At 35.7% G+C, this 22,851-nt stretch overlaps 1 protein-coding gene across 3 annotated transcripts in view; it reads right to left on the bottom strand.

Moving 5' to 3' along the window:
* SHOC2 (SHOC2 leucine rich repeat scaffold protein) overlaps positions 1 to 22,512 on the bottom strand; it is a 112,564-nt gene extending 90,052 nt beyond the window's left edge. For 2 of the 3 annotated variants that reach the window (XM_029245792.1, XM_029245794.1), the window contains exon 1: positions 22,447 to 22,512. The gene's annotated coding sequence lies outside the window, so the exon portion shown is untranslated. Of the gene's footprint in view, positions 1 to 21,886; positions 21,909 to 22,446 lie in introns of those variants that run through there. The other variant, XM_029245793.1, reaches the window with a different exon arrangement.
* Between the last annotated feature and the right edge of the window lie 339 nt (positions 22,513 to 22,851).

Genomic DNA, 22,851 nt, shown 5'->3' with positions numbered 1-22,851 from the left:
ATATATATATATATATATATATATATATATATATATATATATCTCCCTTGACATTCAAGGAAAACCTGCCATGTTAACTTTGGAATTCCTATCTACAAATACCATGGTAAATATAATTCCCGAAGATCATAAAGTATCACAAAACCAAAACAAAAGAAAGTAGTATACTTGAATCTCAATGAGAATACTGTATATGCTATGGAGTAACATGTGAGCTAATGAATAAAAAGCTCATTTAGGGGGCTTCCCTGGTGGCGCAGTGGTTTAACCCCTCATTTTTGGATTTCCTTCCCATTTAGGTCACCGGCGAGCACTGAGTAGAGAGAGTTCCTTGTGCTATACAGTAGGTTCTCATTAGTTATCTATTTTAGTAGGGTATATATGGCAATCCCAATCTCCCAATTCATCCCACCCACCCCCATTCCTTGTACTTTAAAAATTATCTTAATTCTGACAAAATTGGACCTACAGCCCTTATGATTTTTGGTTTAAAAATGGCAGGGTAAAAAATGATGTGACCTCTTTCTCCTCTTGAAAAAATCTCAAAACTAAGAAAACAATGAGAAACAGAAATACAAACTACACTTTCATCCTTAAGCACACCAGGAGACATCCCTAACCACATATGTGAGAATGCAATGGGTTAAAGAGGGATGCTGGATGGTCTCAAGCAAGGGAGAAGGCTTGCAGCTTCAAATCTCAACATTATCATACCTCAGTTCTCTAAAGTACTTGGCATGGCCAGAAGGGTAAGGCCAACAATCCCTTGTTTGGCATATCGGAAGCTTTCACAGATTTCATTTTGCATCACTGAGACACAGGAAAATCAGAACTGAACAAGAAATCATAGAGTTTAAAAGGGTACATGTTTTCCCGGGGGTGGGGAAAAGACTATTGCACTTCAAGGATTCAAAGAGAATTCTTTGAGAATCTACACAAACCCACTGCTACCTAAAAATGAACAGGAGAAGGAAGTCAATAGCGGATCAATATGTATAGAGTCTTCAAGGTCAAAAAATCTGACCAAGAATTAATACTGAGTCTAACAATATAGTTCAGTATAAAAACAACAGGTAAATATTATTAAATATGTAAGAACTCAAGGAATATTGTTCCTATGAACTGCTCTTGAAGAAAACATTAGTTTATAAAGTTCAATCATCCAGAAGACAAATAGAAAAACTATGACCTCCTGGGCCTCAGCACCACCCACCAGTGGCCTAACACCAAGTCTGGGACCCCGAGGTCCCACAGCCAGAGACCCCAAGACACAGCTCTATGTACCAGTAGGCCAGCACTGGCACCAGGACTCAGCCTCATCCACTGTTGGGCAGGCACAAGCCCCTGGAACCCCTGGGCCTCAGCCCCACTCACCAGTGGGCCAACATCAGTCCCAGAACTATTGTGGCCCCACAGCCAGCCATGTAAAGACCCAGCCCACCCACCCACAGGCCAGGACCACCCCAGGACTCCTCTGGCCAAGTAGCCAAATGTGCCAGGACCCAACCCCACCCACCAGCTGCCAGCAGCCTCCACAAAAGGCGGGGCCTGGCAACCAACTAGACTGGGTGCCAGCCATACCTGAGTGTGCCCATAGTAGGCAGCCCACCACAACATAAGTGCCGACAGAGCCCACAAAGAGGACATTCCTAGGACTTACAGCTCTGGTGACCAGAGGGGAGTGTGCTATTGGGATCCATAAGACATCTCCTATATAAGGCCACTATTCCAAGATCAGGAAATATAACCAATCTACTTAATACATAGAAATAAAAGTAGCAAATTAAGCAAAATCAGGGGAACAGAGGAATATATCCCAAATGAAGGAACAAGTTAAAACCCCAGAAGAACTAAGTGGAGGTATGGAATATACCCAATAAAGAGTACAAGGTAATGATCTTAAAGATGTTCAAAGAACTCCAGAGAAGAATCGATAAACACAGTGAGAAGTTTAACAAAGAGTTAGAAAATATGAAGAGCAACCACAGATGAAAATGATAACTGAAATAACTAATATATTAGAAGGAATCAACAGTAGATTAGATGATACAGAGGAATGGAGCAGCAAACGAAAGTCAGAGTAGAGGAAATCACTGAAGCCGAAAAGAAAAAAGAATAAAAAGAAATGAGGACAGTTTAAGAAACCTCTAGGACAACATAAAGCATACTAACATTCACATTATAGGGATCCCGGAAGGGGGTGGGGGTTGGGGGTGGCACAGAGAACATATTTGAGTACATATTAGTTGGAAACTTCCCTAACCTGGGAAAAGAAACAGACATCCAGGTCCAGAAAGCACAGACAGCCCCAAACAGGACCAACCAAAAGAGGACCACACCAAGACAACTGTAATTAAAATGGCAAAAATTAAAGATAAAGGGAGAATATTAAAAGCAGCAAGGGAAAAGCAACAATTTATGTACAGGGAACTCTCATAAGACTACCAGCTGTTTTTCAGCAGAAATTCCACAAGCCAAAAGGGGATGGCATGATATATTTAAAGAGATGAAAGAGTAAAACCTACAATGAAGAATACTCAACCCAACAAGGCTTTCATTCAGATCTGGAAGAGAGATCAAAAGTTTTACAGACAAGCAAAAGCTAAAAGAGTTCAACACCACAAAACCAGCTTTACAAGAAAGGTTAAACCCACAACTAGAAATATGAAAATTACAAAAGGAAAAATCTCATTGGTAAAGGGAAATATACAATAAAGGTAGTAGATCAATAAAACTTGTAGGAAGGATAAAAGACAAAAGTAGTAAAATCATCTATATCCACAATAAGTAATTAAGGGATATGTAAAACAAGAAGATACAAAATATCTTACACCAATCAAAACAGTAAATGAGAGAGGGGGAGTAAAAATGGAGGGTTGTTAAAATGCATTCAAACTTGAGATCAGAAACTTAAAATACTCACATACATAGGTATAGATTGCTGTAATATAAACCTCATAGTAACTACAAACTAAAAATCTATAATAGATACATACAAAAAAAGAGGAAAGTATCCAAACATAACACTAAGGAGAGTCACCAAACCACAAAAGAGCAAAAGAAGGAACAAAAAGCACTACAAAAATAACCCCAAAACAAACAAAATGGCAACAGATACATACCTATCAATAAATACTTTTAATGTAAATGGACTAAATGCTCCAAACAAAAGACAGAGAGTAGCTGAATGGATACAAAAACAAGACCCATATATATGCTGCCTACAAGAGACTCGTTTCAGGTCTAAAGACACACACAGACTGAAAGCTAGGGAATGGAAAAAGGTATAGCATACAAATGGAAAATCAGGGTAGCAATATTTATATCAGACAAAATAGACTTTGAAACAAAGACTGTGACCAGAGACAAAGGACATTACATGACGATAAAAGGATGAATCCAAGAAAAAGCTATAGCAACTGTAAATACATATATGCACCCAACAAAAGAGCAGCTAAATACATAAGGCAAATATTAATACATATAAAGAAAAAAACTGACAGTAACACAGTAATAGTAAGGGACTTGAATACCCCACTTACATCAATGGACAGATCATCCAGACAGAAAAATCAATAAGGAAACACTGGCCTTAAATGACACATTTGACCAAATGGATTTAATAGCTACACAGAGAACATTCTATGCAAAAAGCAGCAGAATACACACTCTTTTCAAGTACATATGGAACATTCTCTAGGATACATCACAAGCTAGGCTACAAAACAAGTCACAGTAAATTTAAGAAGAATAAAATCATATCAAGTTTTCCAATCACAAGGCTATGAGACTAGAAATCAACAAGGGAAAAAAACTGCAAAAAGCACAAACACATGGAGGCTACACAATATGCTACTAAACAGTCAATGGATCATTGAAGAAATAAAGTGAAATAAATAAAATAAATACCCAGAGACAAATGAAAATGAAAATACAATGAAGCAAAATCTATGGGACATAGCAAAAGCAGTTCTCAGAGGGAAGCTTACAGTGATACAAGCATACCTCAGGAAACATTAAAAATCTCAAATAAACAACCTAACCTTACACCTAAAGGAATGAAAAGAAGAAATAACAAAACCCAATGTTAGCAAAAAAAAAAAAAAAAAAGAAATCATAAAGATCAGAGCAAAAATAAATGAAATAGAGACTAAAAAACAATAGAAAAGATCAATGAAACTAAAAGCAAGTTCTTGAAAAGAAAAACAAAATTGATAAGCATTTAGCCAGACTCATCAAAGAGAGGGCCCAAATAAATAAAATCAGAAATGAAAGAGAAGTTACAACTGACACCACAAAAATACAAAGGATCACAAGAGATTACTATGAACAAACATACACCAGTAAAATGGACAACACAGAAGAAAAGGACAAATTCCTAGAAATGTACCATCTCCCAAGACTGAATCAGGGAGAAACAGAAAATATGAACAGACTAATTACCAGGAATGAAATCAAATCATTAATCAAAAAACCCCCAACAAACAAAAGTCCAGGACCAAAGAGCTTCACAGATGAATATTACCAAACATTTAGAGAAGAGTTAATACATATTCTTCTAAAACTACCCCAAAAAATGGCAGAGGAAGGAATGTTTCCAAACTCATTCTATGAAGCCAGCCATCACTGATACCAAAACCAGACAAAAAACACTGAAAAAAAAAAAAAAAAAAAGATTACACCCAATATCACTGATAAACAGAAGCAGAAATCCTCAATGAATGAAATATTAGCAGACCAAATTCAACAACATATTAAAAAAATCATACATCATGATCAAGCGGGATTTCTTCCAGGGGTACAACGATGATGGTTCATTATCCACAAATCAATCAGTGTGATACACCACATTCAGAAATTAGGGACTAAAAATCATATGACCACCTCAATAAGATGCAGAAAAGCTTCTGACAAAATCCAGCATCCATTTATGATAAAAACTCTCAACAAAGTGGGTACAGAGGGAACATATCCTAACATAATAAAGGCCATTATGACAACCCTAACATTACACTCAATGAAAGCTGAAATCAGTTTTTCTAAGACCAGGAACAAGACTTGCTGCTTTTACTCACATATTATAGGAAGTCCTAGCCACAACAATCAGAAAAGAAAAAGAAATAAAAGGAATCCAAATTGGTGAAACTGTCACTGTTTGTAGATAACATGATATTATACATAGAAAATCCTAAAGACACCATCAAAAAAACCACTAGAACCCATTAATGAATTCCATAAACCTGCAAGATACCATATTTACAGACAGAAGTCTGTTGCGTTTCTATACACTAACTAAACTATCAGAAAGAGAAATTAAGAAAACAATCCCATTTACAACAGCATCAAAAAGAATAAAATACCTGGGAATAAATCTAATTAACGTGGTAAAAAAAAAAGACCTGTACCCAGAAAACTATATGACTCTGATGAAAAAAACTAAAGATGATACAAACAGATGGAAAGATACACCATGCTCATGGACTGGAAGAATTAATATTTTTCCATACTACCCAAGGCAGATTCAATGCAATTCCTATCAAAACACCAATGGCACTGTTCACAGAATTAGAATAATTCTAAAATTTGTATGAAAACATAAAAGACCCCAAAAGCCAAAACAATCTTAAGAAGAACAAAGCTGAAAGTATCATGCTACCTGATTTCAAACTATACTACAAAGCTACAGTAATCAAAACTGTATGGTACTGGCACAAAAATAGACACATAGATGAATGGAAACAAAGGGAGAGCTCAGAAATTAAGCCCATGGACTTATGGTCAATTAATCTACAACAAAGGAGGCAAGAATACACAGAGGGGGAAAAGACATCCTCTTCCATAAACGGTGTTGGGAAAACTGGACAGCTACAAGCAAAAGAATCAAACTAGACTTTCTCAGACCGTATATAAAAATAAATTTAAAATGGATTAAAGACTTACATATAAGACCCTGAAAGCATAAAACTTTTAGAAGAAAACAAGCAGTACACTCTTTGACACCGGTCTTAGAAGTATTTTTTTGTATATGTCTCCTCAGGCAAGGGAAACAAAAGCAAAAACAAACAAATGGGACTACATCAAACTAAAAGCTTTTGCATTAGTGAAGGAGACTATCAATAAAATGAAAAGGCCACCTATTGAATAAGATTAGATATTTGCAAATGATATATCTGATAACGAGTTAATATCCAAAATATATAAAGAACTCATACAACTCAATGCCAATAAAACAAACAACCTAATTAAAACATGGGAAGAGAACGTGAATAGATATTTTTCCAAAGAAGATACGGATGGCCAACAGGTACATGAAAAGATATTCAACATCTTCATTCATCAGGGAAATGAAAATCAAAACCACAATGAGATATCACCTCACACCTGTCAGAATGGCTGTCATCAAAAAGACAACAAATAACAAGTGTTGGAGAGGATGTGGAGAAAAAGGAATCCTTGTGCACTGTCAGAGGGAATGTATATTGGTACAGCCACTATGGAAAACAGTATGGAGGTTCCTCAAAAAATTAAAAGTAGAACTACCATGTGATCCAACAATTCCACTCCTGGGTATTTACCCAAAGAAAACTAATTTGAAAAGATATATGCATCCCTATGTTCACTGCAACATTATTTATAATAGCCAAGATATGTAAACAACCTAGGTGCCCATCAAATAGGTGAATGAATGTGGTATATACAATGGAATATCACTCAGTCTTAAAAAAGAATGAAATCTTACCATTTATGACAACATGGATGGACCTAGAGAATATTATGCTAAGTGAAATAAGTCAGAGAAAGACAAATACCATATGATTTCACTTATATATGAATCTAAGAAACAAAACAAATGAACAAACATAACACAACAGAAACAGAGTCATAGATACAGAGGACAGGTGGTTGCTTACAGGGGTGGAGGAGAAGAGAAATAGGTGAGGGAGATAAAGAGGTACAAACTTTCAGTTACAAATTAAATGAGTCACGGGTCTGAAATGTACAGTATGTACATTATAATGTACAGTACAATTACATAATATCTTTGTATGGTGACAGATGGTAGCTCCCCTTATCATGATGATTATTTTGAAATGTACAGAAATAGCAAATCACTATGTTGTGTACCAGAACTAACACAGTCCTGTAGGTCAATTATACTTCGAAAACAAACCAAAAAAACCTGAAAGAAAAATAGATCAGATCTGTGGTTACCATAGGGGGAGGGGAGATTAGATGAAGGCAGTCAAAAGGTACAAACTTCGGGCTTCCCTGGTGGCACAGTGGTTGAGAGTCCGCCTGCCAATGCAGGGGATACGGGTTCGTGCCCCGGTCCGGGAAGATCCCACATGCTGCGGAGCGGCTGGGCCCGTGAGCCATGGCCGCTGAGCCTGCGCGTCCGGAGCCTGTGCTCCGCAAGGGGAGAGGCCACAACAGTGAGAGGCCCGCGTACCGCAAAAAAAAAAAAAAAAAAAAAGGTACAAACTTCCAGTTATAAGATAAACAAGAACTAGGGGTGCAATGCACAGCATGATAAACATAATTAACACTGCTATATGTTACATATGAAAGTTGTTAAGAGAGTAAATCCTAAGAGTTCTCATCACAGGAAAAAAAAAGTTTTTCTATTTCTTTAATTTGTACAAATCTTTAATTCATATCTATATCAGATGATGGATGTTCACTAAATCTATTATGGTAATCATTTTATGATGTACATAAGTCAAATCATTATGCTGTACACCTTAAACTTACACAGGGCTGTATATCAAGTATATCTTAATAAAACTGGAAGAAAAAAAAGAAAAACTACTGACAAAAGGACAAGTTTTGAGCATAAATTCCATTTCATTATTGGTCTTAGACTTTAAAAAAAAAGAGAGATGTTTATGGCTACAGAATATAATGTATATATTACAATCCCAACAATGCTGTTATATAATAACCAACAAAAACTGGAGAGGAAATGGACTAAGGTATGCTTACACCTTTATACTGTACGCTTTATACCTTTAAGTATACTTCAATTGTTACAGCTCGATCTATGTCTTAATCTCTTAGCTATAAAAGATGAGGAAATAAGCATAAATATAGATAGTATAATAAATAAAGATGAACTAAATACACTCATTAAAGGAAAAAGTCTGATAGTAGATCACAAAACAAAATATAACTATGCATACTAGATTCACCCCACCTCGCCCAAATTTGAAAGGATGAAAATGAAATACAGGCAGATTCTATATGTTCAAAATGACATAGGTATTATATAGACACAAGGATATTCACTGTAACACTATATGTAACAATATATTCAAATAACCTAAATATCCATCACCAAGGGCCTGGTTACATAAATTATTTTTTATTCAGTGAAATATTATGTAATTATTTAAAAGAATGGGGCAACAACCATGTACTCGTATTAAACAATTGAGATAGTAAAGCATACTGGCTAATAGTAAGGACTCTGCAGACAGACTGCTGGAGTTGAACTTCCAGCTCCACAACTTATTAGCATTTTACTCAAAGTTTCTATGCCTCAGTTTCTTCCTCTGTAAGAAGGGGATAAATAATATTATCACAACTCTCAAGGTTGTGAAGAAGATTAATAATGAATACCAAAATGCTTTTTAGAACAGGGCCTAGAACATACAAAGCACTGCATAAGTATTAGATTAGTTATAGTTAAGTGAGAAAAACCCAGCTGTAGAACAGCATAGTATGCTATCATTTATGAAAAAATTAATATATTAATATATGTTTATATATATATAAATTATCTGTAGAGGTACACACAAAACTGATAGTGGTTTCCTAGGAAGGGAAACCAGGCAGAAGAGGTTTCAGAGTGGGAGAGAGATTTGCTTCACATGTCTGTATCTTTTGGACTTTGTATCATAAGCATATACTGATCAGATAAAAATCAGTACTTAAAAATCAGTACCCTTAAAAATGTTAAGGAATCTAGGATGACTGAACACAATGCTATTTTTCTGATTAGTTCTCTACTATGCCTAAGGTACGTTTACTCAGATCAAAGGTCATAAATAGCAAACTCTCAGAGACAAATGTATTTCTTCAAAGTACCTATGAAAGTTCAGATATTTAATATGTTACTACATAATATACAAAGGGTATTTATCTTTGGAGACAACACTACAAATACAAATGTTAAAAAGTGTTCATAGCAATGTGCATATAAATAGCAAAACATTAGAAATAACCTACATGTACATCCGTAGTCTCAATAAATTATGGTGCCACACAATGGAGTATCATTTAGACATTTAAAATGACAGCATATACATGCAGTATAAATTTATGTATAAAATTATAACTTTGTTCATAAATGATAAACAGTAAATTATGGACTCTTTCTATACAAGAATACAGATATACTTCATTCCTTTTCATTGCTATAATTTGTGGTATGACTACACCATAATTTACTTAATCATTCTCATATCAACTGACATTTAGGTTGCTTCTATTAGCCTTTTTTTTTTGGCCAGTACAAACAATGCTTCAACCAACATAAATCTTCATACACAGGAACCAGTATTTCCATAAAGCAGATTCCTGAAAGCAGACTGTTTGGCCAAATCTAATGTGCATTTTAAATATTTATGGGTAGTTCCAAACTGTCTTCTTCTAAAGAGATGGCATCAATTTATACTCTCCCAATATTGCCAATTATTATTTGTTCTCGTTTTTGTCAATCTGATGTATGAAAAATGATATATTATCTAATCTATACTTCCTTGATTAGTAAGGGTGAATAAATCTTTCCATTCTTTCACTATTTGTGGTATTCAGACAAAAAACAGACCATAGCTACACTATGTTTAACACACATTGTGGTTTAAATTTTTCTTACAGTGCCAATATTTAATAAATGGGAGCTTCACATACAAATTCAGACCTCTACTTTCATTTTTAAAAATTCAAAAAAAGTGGGCACCACTGGGTTAACATTTCTTAATGACAAAAAGCAACTGGTGCTAAATAGAAGTTGTGCCCACCCAGTGCTCTCCAACTCAACAATCTCATATATTAACCTTACTGAGTTCACTTATGTTACCTGCCTGATCTCCTGTAGGAATTTAAGTTTAGCACCCCATTACTATTGAGTTATTTGTTTACATACTAGTTATCAGAATTCTTCCAATGAAGGAGATATATATGTGTGTGTATATATATATATGCATATATATATACATAAACATATAAATACATGTAATTATATATAATATTTTCTCTCGATTTTTTTAACTTAATCATATTGTTCATCTATTATATATATAAATATATATAAAATCTTAAAGTCTAAAAAACACCCATCAAATGATAGCAATGTTTACCCTTGGTTATTAGGATGGCTTTCACTTTTATTTATCTCTGTATTATTTTTTTAATATATACAATAAGCATTCCCTCCTTTTATAATCAGGGAGGGGGGGGAAAAGGTATGTTCATTTTGAAACAGAAAATGATAGTTTGGTTATGTTCACTTTTAACCTGACAAAGGATAATAAAATGTATTTATAAAGAAAACCTGAATATATAATACAAGAGGAGCTCAACATAATCAAAGCCCATTTAAATTAGTCTACAACAGCTCATGAGGAACTAAATATATTCAATACTTCAGATGTGAATTGTCATGTACATTGTTTTACAAGAGATATTCAAAAAGTACCTGGAGTGATCTGATTCACATTGAAGTTATAAACCAAGTTTTTGAATATTGGCAGTTCAGAAACCAGTCTTTCCCTCCATTTATGAATATTTCAATTTTTATAAATATAAAAACTATATTTTCATCCAGTCAACATTTAATACATACTAAATGCTATGCACTGTGCAAGATGCTAAGTATGCAACAGTAACAAGGCAAAGTCCTTACCTGTAAGCTCACCAACAAGTGGAAAAGGCAAAAAACATAGTGTGGTAAGAGCTGTTGAAGCACAAAGAGAAGGCACTTAAACCAGCCTTGGAGTTTGGGGGACTCAGGCTTCTTCTTAAAAGTGATAACATCTAAGAAGGAATCAACTAAAAAGAGTGGGAGGGAGTCAGGAATCCTGGAATCATCCTGACTCCTCTCTCTCCTTCAACTTTCATATCCTAACAATCACTAAATCCTACCCATTCTTCCCATAAAACTTCTCCTGACTCTTCAACTTCTCTTCATTCTCATTGCCACTACCCTGTTCCAGGGTACACTGAATACTCTCCTCTAATAGCTTTGTAACTGGTCTCACAACATGCACTCCCCATCCTGTCCCTAACCTAACCACTACACTGTAATTAGAGTGATCATTCAAATATTCAAATCTAATCAAGCAACTGTCCAATTTAGAACACTTGGAGGGGAGAGTAGGTGGCCCCACAAACACAGCCCTCAGGATAAAATCCAAAATTCTTAGCAATAACTACCAAGCCTTTCAATATCTGGCCCCTGACTTCGCCTGCCATAACTCCAACATTCCCCACCTTGTCCTCTGGTCACATGAACTTCTTTCAGATCCCATAGCAAGTCCTGCTATCTCTTGTCCCCAGGACTTTGCATGAGCTATTTCATTCGACCAGAAACAGGTTTACAGTTCTTCATTGAGCTAACTCCATGTATCCTTCAGATCTCAGTTCAGAAGTCAGGGAAGCCTTTCTTGACTACTCAAAAGCCTTTCTGAATACTGCCTTCCCCCGCTCTGTGCTCCCATTTAAAACTCCCCCATTAGAATATTTTTCACACTGTATCATACTTGTCAGGTTAGTTGTCTGACTCTCTCATTTAAAGTAGTGGGAAAACTGGGAGCCTTTTGTCTTTTTCACAGTTGTATCCTAATAGTTATAAATAATACCTGGGAGTTATATTTACTGAAAGAATTATAAATATTTGTTAACTTGGCTTTATCTACCCTACTAAATAGCAGCCTCCTTACAATTTCTACTCTAAAGTACTTTACAACTTCAAAGATACTATTAACTTTTTATTAAGCACTCAATAAGCATGTATTAAACACTTGCTGAAGACAGTTGAACAATAAGCAAAGACAAAAACCTTGTCTCATTGCATAGTTTCCCTATACTCTACTTAAAATTAACTCTAAATCACTCCGATTTTTTAATGAATACCTAAAAATGGCAAGATTTCAACTATTTTCCTTTGTTTTTAAAGATCTGAAATGCTCCTTACTCTTTTATGTAGTTTAAAGGACAATAAACTGCTCTCCCCTCCAAATCACATAAATCTATATATTTTTGTAGTTCAAAAGTCAAAAAAGGAATCTTCAAAACTGGAAGACCAAAGATCAAGAAAGCATCCAAAATTAACATGTTCAAGGGAATGTTATTGTTCAGAGAGAAATGGAAAAACACATCCTTAAACAGCATGAGTGAACATGAGGTGAGAGTACTTTTCATGGAGGCTAAAGAAATAGCTGTAAATAAAGAAATAAAATGCTCTGTATTAGTCCATGTTAATTAGAATCATGCCAAGAGTGTACAACTCATAGCACCTCTAAATTCATTCATTCAGCTTTTCCCCCCTGTGGTAAAGAGGCAAGATGAAATAGTTTGGACTGACATGGAGAAGGACTAAATTTTATATAGTAGCAAATACATGAGACTTTTTCAAGAAATCTGGTGTTCTTTCTTATGGGAAAGAATAAGACTTATTACGTAATTTTGATTCTGAGCAAACAGAAGTTTTAAGCAAAGAACTGAAAATTTGTTTACTCAACCTAAAAGTCAATCCATAATTGAGACTACAGCCCTCTTGTATAACACTTCAACTCACTATATATATATATATAAATTGCAAGATTATCCAGCAAAAGAAAAGGCAGGGGTGGGGTAGAAGGGATTTAAATGTCTCAATATGATTAAGATATAATAATAAACATCAAATATCTTGAGTAAACTTTATCTGAAAAACTCTTATGCCACACAATCTCAAAAAAAGATGTGCTTGTGAATATTTGTTTAAACTGCCTTTCTTTCCAATGAACTCAAATCGTCACACAGAACCTAAGTATTCCCAACATACACTTTACTCTTCATTTAACATGGGCTGATTGGCAATAAATCAAAAAGCTGGTTACCTAATTATCAGTGTAAAGCACAAGAGATAAAATGTAATTGCTATCTTAGGTTATAGGCACTAAGGTGACTACAGTATTCACAAAGTATTTTCAACTTAAACAAATGATTTTCAGTACTTTTAAGCTAAAAATTAATTACATTTAACTGCTTTGTTTTTGTATGTATAAACCCACACATTCTTTCACTAGGTCTTATCTGATTATAAATCCTTTCCATTACTCATTCTATAAACTATTTTTCAGAAACTGTCAGAAAAAAATATAAACAAAAAAAATTTACTACACATAGCAAAATTAGAAGTGTGGTCTCAAAGAAGGTATCTTACATTTAAGCATCAGTATTTAGTAAGTTGCCATTATTATAAAACAAATAGCCTTTCTCACATTCACAGAGTTCATTTTTGAGATTATTTAGATGAAGACCGTACGTTCAACTAATTATTTATCTAGTCGTCCTAATAGCTGTTAAAATAGGATTTACACCGCGCATTTTGGGCCTTAAAAATATAATCTTGTTATCTCTGTATTACATTTTTTAAAATATCCCAAAGCAAAAAATCTTCCTCATACAAGATCAAAAGAAATACGTTGAGCAACCAGGCCCAATTTAACTTAGGGTTAATAAAGAATTTCTCCCATCAGAAGCTACTCTAAATATTGACAGGCATCCCTCTCTTATAGTTTTGAACATACATTAAAAAAAAACCCACACATTTATTTTTGTAATTTAACACATTAAATCTAACCAGTTCCCAACTGGTATGTACCATCTACTATTGTGTGACTATAATTGCAAAATATGATTCCCACCTACTTTACAGAAGCTGTGATGTAAAAAAATTCTTACACCACAAAGATGTAAATCCCATTTAGTAATGTGCAGGTTGCAAGTGATATAGTACTTAAATTATGCCAGAAACGAAAAACATTATTTGGCCTTACTTAATTTCAATTACTCTCAGAAGCAACTCAAATATTATCAAATTGTTAGTTATAAAAACTGGATAATGGTATGGTCACAAAAAAGATGTGTCAATTAATAACTTATTTGTATTTTTAGACATGAATCTACATTTGCAGATCATTCATCTTCAAAGAATTTGAATATAATAAAATATAGCAAAACTTCAATTATATGAAAAAATTTCAACTTTCTTTGATAAAACAAAAATCTTCAAGATCTTACCACAGGATCATTATTATTATATCAATTATCACAGTGTGTGTGTGTGTGTGTGTGTATGGAAATGTCAGGCATAAGTGTGCTCCTGTTGAAAAAAGGTCAGATAAGTTTTTTATATTTTTGTATGCAGATAATTAGTTATGCATCCAAGTGTTGTTGACAGAGCTGACTCTATAAAAATTATATAGCTTACTTTTAAGGCAAATTTATTGTCATTCCTTTTTCATATCACAAAAATCTTTAAACTGAGACATTTAACTCTAATATCCATTTGCTTGATATTATAATTAGTGTAAATCAACTCAGTCCCTTTTTTAATTAACAAAATAAGCTGGTAAAAGTATGTTTTATCAAATGCCTTCACAATATACTATCCTGAACAATGGATATAAACTAGTGGATTTCATTCTTTATATTTAGTTTCTAATCAGTTTCAGTATCTGGTTCTCACAGTCTGACACAATGCTGCAACGTTTGGGTTCTAGGGGAAATGTTTAAAATTATTTCCACTGAAATATTTAAGTCCTGTACACAAGCATCATGGAAATGTTTACATCAGTTGTCAAACTTTTTAAATAAAAATATTAAATTTTAATAGAATTTTTTTTAATGTTTGTGCTTCAAAAATAGTGACTCCATTTTTAAAAAGTCATTTTTCTCAAGCCCCAAAACAATTCTTGCTTTTCATGCCTTATTTGCAACCTAAAACATTACTACCTGAGCTACGTCACTCACTCACTCACTGACCATCATTATATTTGATCACCTTTAGGTCCTTACTGCCCAAAGCCCGACAGTCTCACATGTTTTGGCACTTCAATACACTTTGTTCTTGTCCTAAATACTCATGTTCTGTGCGTACTACTATAAGCTATTATATAACAGGAGGTGGGAAAAATTAAAAAATATTGCAGCACTACAAACCATTTAACATGCTGAGTTTCCACAGTTGCTTAGTGGGTGTTCTGAAACTAGGCCATATTTCTAGTATTAAGAATTTCAAATCCCTACTTCCAAAGTACAGAAATAACTATTTTCAAGATTAAATCATAAAACCTTACTATTTTAAGCTCCCTGGTATATAAGCATCCCATTTCTATGAGTTTAAAACTGTAATTAACACATGGTAGATAAACCAATATTTGTTTTAGCAACAAATAAGAAATAACTAGCTCTTTTACCTATCCTTATAATACTCAGAGAATTCAACAGGTTACAAAACTAAGACAAAATGCAATTTATATGAACCAGAACTAAAGCCCTTCAGTGAAATATCAAATTCTTTATCCCAGAAGATATAAAAAACAAAGTTGAATTAAATATAATCTATTTCAGGTCACCCAAGCAAAGAAGTAATTATGACCTGCAATCTAATTTTTCCAGTCCAGGTTACCAAGAAATACCAAAAATAAATAAATAAACAAAACTTACTCTCTTTAACAGTTTAAAAGTTGCAGAAATATTTATGTCATTTTGTCATATCGTTGCAACAGGTATGTTTTCATTCAAAACTGATGAAAACATGTTGTTACTCAATTTTACATATTTCATACCTCAGTACATAAAGAAACACATGGTAGGTATAAAACCTACAAACTTTAAGGCAGTAATATTATACTGCACGGATTCAGTACTTTCAGACAATTATTTGCTTCAACTTGGTTTTACTCAGTAAATACTTACAATACCTATTACGTTTCGTCTCATTAAGCGAATCTTCCCAATAACAAAAGATTAACACATTAAAATTCTTAATTGTATCATTTTAGATGGAAATCTTTCTGAAATATAATACATGCTCCTGTGTCATCTTTAACAAAATTTACTAACAGCAATTAATCTCGTCATGATCCTACATCATTTTTGCTACACTGTTCTCCATATAAAACAAATGACATCTTAAAAAGATTTCAAATGTTTATCCCATAAATTTGCCTTAAACTTCTATATTCTTTTAAATGTGTTATATCTGCTTTTTAAGTATTTTACCCTTGCTCTTATTTTCAACTTTCATGTGGCCTCAAGGAGTACCCCAGTCCTTTTTACATTTGGTTAACAAACTTTTTAAAATTGTACATTATAAGAGTTTAGAGAGCCCTCAATTAAGACCTAGGGGATTCTAAGAGCAGGAAATGTGTTTAAGAGCAAAAGCACTATGACAACTCTTTGTTCTTTTCAGTGGCCTGTTTGTTTGGGGGCCCGAGACTATTAATTTAAACTAATTTTCTATTAAGAGTCTACAAAGTCAAGACATTGTATACTGGAGAAATGGTAGTAAAGGCGGCGGACATACTTGATGCTCATCATGAAGCTTACAGTCTAGCAAAAAAACAGACAAACACATCATTACAAAAATAATTTAGTGTTATAAAAAGGAAATACAGGTGTGGTAAGGGACCTTAAAACAGGAGAACCTAACTAGAGATCAAAGGCCTCCCCAAGGATATGATATGGAGGCCTGAAGGGCAATTATAGAAAGTTAGCCAGGTGCAGAGAGCATGGGGTTGTATCCAAAGAGATGATACCAGAAACGTTTTAGTTTCCTAAAAAATAACCTTGAGATAAGTGAAATGTTATAATATTTATGAGGTAATTGCTAAAACGTGAACATTTAAAAAGGATTTCTCAGATTTCTATAATGAAAATAACAGGAAGAATCAAAACCAAAAAAAAAAAAAAAAGGCAACACAAGAAATTTTAAATGGGAAAACTATGGCATTTTGGAGGGAATGAAGTTTGGAATGACAAATAAGGTCCTTCATTGTGCCCTCAAATAAGTATTAAATCATACTATATGAAAAATTACTTAATATTCAAGTTCAGAGAACTTTTAAATCATATAAAGCCATATAAAGACTTCTACCAGGATATAACTCCTGATCATACAGTCTGACTTACCTAAAGCAAACAGTGACACTTTGAAATAAGTATGAGAAGAGGTTGTTTTTGTTGTTGTTGTTTTGTGGGTTTTTTGTGCTTTTTTTGCGGTACGCGGGCCTCTCACTGTTGTGGCCTCTCCCTGTTGCAGAGCACAGGCTCCGGACGCGCAGGCTCAGCGGCCAGGGCTCACGGGCCTAGCCACTCCGCGGCATGTGGGATCTTCCCGGACTGGGGCACGAACCCGTGTCCCCTGCATTGGCAGGCAGATTCCCAACCACTGCGCCACCAGGGAAGCCCGAAGAGGTGTTTTTAATGTTCTCAGAAGAGTACATTTTAAATGTTGGTATAATAAAACCTTACCGTGAGTTCTAAGGAAGGAAATTCATAAATGTTACCTTAACATGATGCATACATGCTGAGAAATATATATTTAAATATGATTTTGAAACATTTTATCATTATCCAAGTTCTAATTCTCAGAATTATTCCACATTAGGCTGATATGTTCTTGTATTTAATTAAAATATTAATGGAAAATATACAGTTAAAAGTTTTAAATAATAATTTGGAGGAGCTCCCCAACATTAATGGAGATCCATAGTTCAAGGCCCAAATTAAATGAGGTACACAAGACAGAACAATCTCTAAAAATGGTAACTTTAATGAGAGCCTACTGTATCACTTAAAAGATTAGGTCATACATGGACTCCAAATTGTTATTCCCTGCAGTTCTCCAATGGACCTTAACATCTCTAACTTCTATGCTTTTTCTACCCTCTACCTATCCAACTTATTCCTCAAGAGCTAGTTCAGGTTGTAACCTTCAGTAAGCATTGCTGGTTATACATGCAGTCTGAATCTTAACTCATCTGAGTTCTTCAGTGTATACTACTATCAAAGCGCTTGTCACATTGTAAAACAATTTACTGTTTGTCCCGTTCATGCAACAAACCATGAACTTACTGAAAACAGGAAACATAGTATATTTATTCCTGTTCCCTCACAGTATGGGACACACATGGCACTCAGTAGAAGGTCTATGACATTAGTGAGTATGAAATTAGTAAGTTAGTAAGAAATAAGTTAGTAAGAAGTTAGTAAGAAATATTTATAGAACAAAATTTTAAAGTTAACTTAAAGACTATCTGCAAAATTGTGAAAGTCCTGAAAGCAAGAAGGACTGTTGTACAACACAAAAGTGGACACTGAGAAAGCCCAAATTTAACTGATGAAACTAACTCAAAATTCTAGACATTATCTGTGTCAGAAAAAGTCATTCCACTTTACCTCAAAGACATCAGAAAAACTAAAAGAAAAAAGACTTATCTGTCAACTGTGAAATTACTTAACTATATTTTCAAGATTTATAAATAGTGTTTGAGGGCAAATAAAATGCTTAAACTGTGTGTTCACAGTGCTATGAACATTAGAAGATAGACATGCCAAAATACTTCATGAAAGTCTTTCAGGTTCATTTCACATAGGGACCAATTATACCCTCTTTTAAGGTCACCTGTAATGTTTTAGCTTCAAGCAATATGTTCATTCTTTCCGATAAAAAAACCTTTACCTTTTACAGCATGAGCTACTTTTTGCAATCAGTTCTAATCTTTAGAAAAGTTGGAATGAGACATATAGTGTGAAATAATCTAATTAGTTCTTTAAATCTTGATAATGGCAATATCATACTTTCTCAAAAAGCACATATGTTACCAACATCTCAAAAGCTGAAGAGCCCTCTGTAATTAGAATATCTTTTCACATGTTAGAACTTTGATTTGCTGAGTTAAAGATGTGCTGAAAAACTGGGAATCAGGAGAAAATGCCAAAGACAGAAGGAACATTAGTTTACCTTAAAATAATGCAGTTACGTATTTTAGAACATAACTCAGTTTCTTAGACTTATGCATGCTCTTTTCTACCTGCACTGGTTGACAATTAGATTTCAGAACACGCTATAATATATCAAGTTCAAGCACACCATAGGTCACCTTGTAACTCAGAAATTTTTCATATTTTAAAAGTCAGTGTAGTTAGGAAAATACAAACTTTATTACATTAACAGAAAAAAATATTTCCAGAAAGACCTACAGCACACAACTTTGATACAATGTAAAATTCAGAAGACAGGAATAGCAAATTTTACATATATATTCTTTAGCGGGTTAAAGATTTAACCTTAAATTATTAATTATAATATGCCTAATGTATAACATGTAATGCATGAAATGTAAGTCCAACAATAAGCAAAAATAGCAACCAATTTAGTATCTGCAGTACTCATTTCTCAAGTACCACATAAAAGTACTTTACCACTCTGCTGCTAAATGACAGCCAATTTCTAATTCATCTATAACAAAGTATTTACTAATTCCCCATTAGTCTTATAAAACTTTGACATCTCTGTATCTAAGTTTTCTCTCCTAATTGATATAAACTAGTTCAAGAACACTTCCACCACCACCCCACCCCCCCAAAAAAAAGAACACTTCCACCAAGCCCAAGCTATAGACCTCAGAACTCACTGAAGGACTTGGGGTCAACTTGTTTTTCTGGGTTTTTTTATTGTTTTGGGGGTTTTTTGGCCTTGTTTGGGGGTTTTATTACTATAAGCATAAATTCTATGCTTTTCCATTCATGAATGATACATGAATGATATAGTGAACTGAATCCTATAAAGATATAGTCTTTCATTTAATCTTCAACCTCCAAAAAACTTCATCCTTATATCTGTATGTCAGGGTTAGTGTATATTTTTTAGTAAAAAAACACAACAGATTTTGATATTTTTTCTCATAAGATGATATATAAAGTCTAAAAACTATTTAAACTGTTTAAAGAACGTCTTACAGAAATACTAAATTACACAACAGATATTGATAATCCAGCATATGTTTAAAACAAATATGAATGCAGTTTAACTGTCTGGATAACAAAGAATTTCAATTTTATTCACGCTTCCCCTCAAAATCCATATAGGTAAGCCAAGGCAAAAAAAATACCAGCAGCTATTCAGAAGCCATCTATGAGCATTCCACATAGAATTCCAGTTTATATCTCTCTTGAACGTGGGACAAGCCCTGTCCCAAGTCACTGAAGAAACAATATTTAAAAAGTATAATTCCAGCAAGCATAACAAAAGAATTTATAATTTTAGTGTTCCTTTTGAAAAGTGGAATGTTTCACATTTCTGACTGGTTTCTAGTTCACAAGTTGTTGTATGAGTCTTACTTGCTACAATTATCAAAACACAGCTCTGATCAACTTTCTGAATACAGTAGTTTAAAAACTAAAAAAAAATCCATCTGCAAGTTATTAATGTATTTCTTAATATCACTCTTTAATCCACAATTCATAACAAATAATAGAAAATCTTAAACACTTGAAAATTGTATTAACAATCAGAAACCAGAAAACAAGTGCCAACCTGAGATAAATGTTTTCTTCAAAAACTGAACACTTTGGGAAAAACAGTAACCTTAGAGATAGACCAAGTCCATCTCCAAACTGGCATTTCAAGAATACAGTTTTATATGTCAGCTTTATCTTACATTTAAGCCATTTGAAAGTCACAAAACTTAAGACAAAGCCTTTATTTCTCTGCTACTTTTAAATGCATATTCATAATTAAATAAAACTTTTACAGTGTACCTGATTTCCAAATTAGTATTTAAAAGATTTATCACATTCAGTCTAAGATCCTTATGTTGGGAATGGTCATTTACATACTTATTCCTAATAATTCTTGTCACTGTCACATAGAAAACATCAACACTTGACAAATTCAAACTATGAACTAAGCTTACTGAATGTCACAAATTGTACCCAATAGCTACGTCTCTTCAAACACATAGTAACAGTTACAAGGGCTATGGCACGTAAAGCTGAGGGTAGAGGTTAGCAACTAATAAACAGGTTTTTAAAATTAAGACAATCTTTCAGTGTTGATGCTACATTTAGATAAAAAATACTTAGTTACACAAGTGTACCCTAAGATTCTGAAAAACATAACAAAAAAATAGTTTTAGATACAATTATCCATTACTCTGAGCAGGTACGAGAAAGTGCTGACATTTATGAAGAAGTGTACAAAACTGCACAGGTGTAAGCTTAGATGTAGACTGTTGGTACTTACCGTGAGGGAGGCAAATACTATACAGTCCACATCTGCAACCCAATTTTGCTTCAGCAACCCCAAAGACTTAGAAAACATTTTTTTGGGTAGGTCGCAAAACATTGCTTCCTCTTTTATCCTCATCACCCCCATTATAATACAAAGCAACAGACAAGAAAATCAAATCACCAACTGCAAGGGTTGAAGGCTTAATTAAACACACACACTCAAAAGCATCTTCTTTTCAACTACCGAAACGGTATTCATTTCACCTGTTTGTACATCCATATTAACACAATTACACAAACCCTCTGTTGATTTTTTTTAAAAAAAGGAGCAATTAATGGCTTGGCGTCATTATTCTTCTACCTAGGAAAGGGGGGGAGGGGGATGGTACAAAACAATGGATACTGAGGGGCTGGGGAAAAATCGTTTTGTCCTGAAGCCTCTAGCATGGGGCGGGGGGGGGGGGGCGGGAAAGAAGAGTACTTTTCCTCTGTCCCTAAAATCTACCGAGGAAAGAGGTTGCCATTAGGCATGTCCAACAGAGCAGTCTTGGATGCCTACAACTCGCTTCACCAAGCAACACACCCAAAGCCGACTCACCACTCTTCAAGGAACGGAGAGGAGACGGGGAGAGCGCGGTGGGCTTTGGGGAAGGGGCGAGGAAAGACTCCACCCCATAGCACTACCGCCGCGCCAGGGCCCCCGCCAACGATTCACACGCCCACGGGGCGCCCGGCAGCTTGGGCGCGGTGACCCCGGGAGCCCAGTGGAGCAGCACCGTCCTCCAGGCGCCCCCGGCCCCGGTTCTCGAGCCGGTTTAGTCCTCGCCCGGGCGCTGTCCTGGTCGCCGCCGCCACCGCAGGCCCGGCCCCAGACGCTGTCAGCCGGCCGGCTCGCTCTCGGCGCTCGGCTGTGGGCCCCGCACGAGAGCCGGCTACTAGGGCCCGGCCCTCCCGGCGACAGCACCCAGGAAAGCGGCGGCGGCGGCGCCTCCCAGGGCCCCGGCCCCTCGGGCCTCGCCCCGGCCCCGCCGGCTCGCGCCTGTCAGGACGCGCGGGGCCTCCCCCTATCGACAGCCCGCCCGACCGCCCGACGGGCAGGAAGGAAGACAGGAAGAACCGGCCAACAGGCACCCTCCCGCCTCAGCGGCCCCTAGTTACCGTCAGGAGCCGCGACTCCGCCATCCTCCTCGCTCGCCCTCCTTCCTCCTCCTCCTTGGAGGCGACTCTGCCCAACCGCCGCCCCCCGCCCGCCCCTCCCCCCCTCGCCCCGCCCCGCCCGCCCGCCCCTATACACACTCTCGCTCCTACCGCCCCGCCCCACCCCTCCGGTGCAGGCCCGTCAATCGCTGGGGAAGAAAAACAGGCGGAGCCAGGGCAACAGACGCTGCCCAATCAGACTGAGGCACTGTCGCCAGCGACGCTACCCAATCAGAGTAAGGTATGGGCGGCTGCTTCCCTCTCTCCGCCTTTTTCCTTTCCTCCGCTCCTCAACGCGCTCTCTCCCGCCCACAGGGCGCCGCTGGCTAGCTGGGCCACAGAGAGAGCCTCCAGCCGGGTAGAGAG

This window comes from Monodon monoceros, unplaced genomic scaffold (genome assembly GCF_005190385.1).
Source record: "Monodon monoceros isolate NGI ecotype Baffin Bay Population unplaced genomic scaffold, NGI_Narwhal_1 Super_Scaffold_4, whole genome shotgun sequence".
NCBI classification, from domain to species: domain Eukaryota; kingdom Metazoa; phylum Chordata; class Mammalia; order Artiodactyla; family Monodontidae; genus Monodon; species Monodon monoceros.
The sequence above is the reverse complement of the archived record's forward strand: the minus strand, read 5'-3'. Positions and strand labels throughout refer to the sequence as shown.